Source organism: Myotis davidii, unplaced genomic scaffold, assembly GCF_000327345.1.
Source record: "Myotis davidii unplaced genomic scaffold, ASM32734v1 scaffold599, whole genome shotgun sequence".
In the NCBI taxonomy this organism is placed as follows: Eukaryota; Metazoa; Chordata; class Mammalia; order Chiroptera; family Vespertilionidae; genus Myotis; species Myotis davidii.
In genome coordinates this window covers 283295-284246 of record NW_006290772.1, presented here as the reverse complement: position 1 = coordinate 284246, position 952 = coordinate 283295, and positions in this window count along the sequence as shown.

Here is a 952-nt window from a genome sequence, read left to right as displayed (position 1 = left end):
ACCGGGCCTCTAGTAAACAAATAAAGATGACCTGAGAGGCATGGGGAGCAAGCCTTTGTACCGCCTGGCAGGACATGGTCTTGTTCTGACCATTCGGTTTGCACTGGGCACAACAAGGGTCAAGTGCAATGTCGGATAATTCAAACTTTTTTTTTTTCCACCATCGATAATTCAAACTTTTGCTCTTTAACACCTTAAGTGTTTCAAAGTCTTCCTCTTGGAACGAACCAACTTATGAGGAAAAATATTTTTTTTTGTAGTATCAAATATAGCAGCAGCAAATGAGATCCGTTTCCAGTCAGGCAGAACTAGAAGTTCCTGGGGATATAAAGTTGATAAAACATCTTCCTCATATATGTTTATGTGCAGGAGCAACCCAACTGACCAGGGCTTTTTTGATTTTAGAGGTGCGGCTTTGAAAACGAAACCAATTAAGATTTTAGGCAGCCACAGGTCCCTCACAATCATAGCTATCTTTGGGGCCAAGAGACAGGAAGAAAGCAGTGAACTCAACACTCAATCTGCATTCTAATCCTAGATTTATTCAACACAATTCTTTTACTCTACACAACAAAGTATAAACACATTATCTAAAATGCTACAAAGTTACAAAAAAATTTCAAAACAGAAAATTCATAGTACTGACTGTACAATAATAGCCGAAAAAGCAATGTACACGTTGCCAAGGTAACCCCAAAGACCACCACGGAGACGGGGAAGGTCTGTGATGACCTTGCAGAGCTCTCAATTTGCTCACCAATTTCAGAGAAAAAGGAGATGTGCCACATGGATGTATGTACACGAGTACATGTGAAAACAGAACCATTTACAGCAACTAACATGGGATGTTTCTCTAGAGTCAGAAGAACTCAAGCAGGGGAGCACGGCCAGGTTAATAGGAACAGCAGCTGCACAAAAGCATGCCCTTTCCTGAAGAATCCTCAGGCTACGA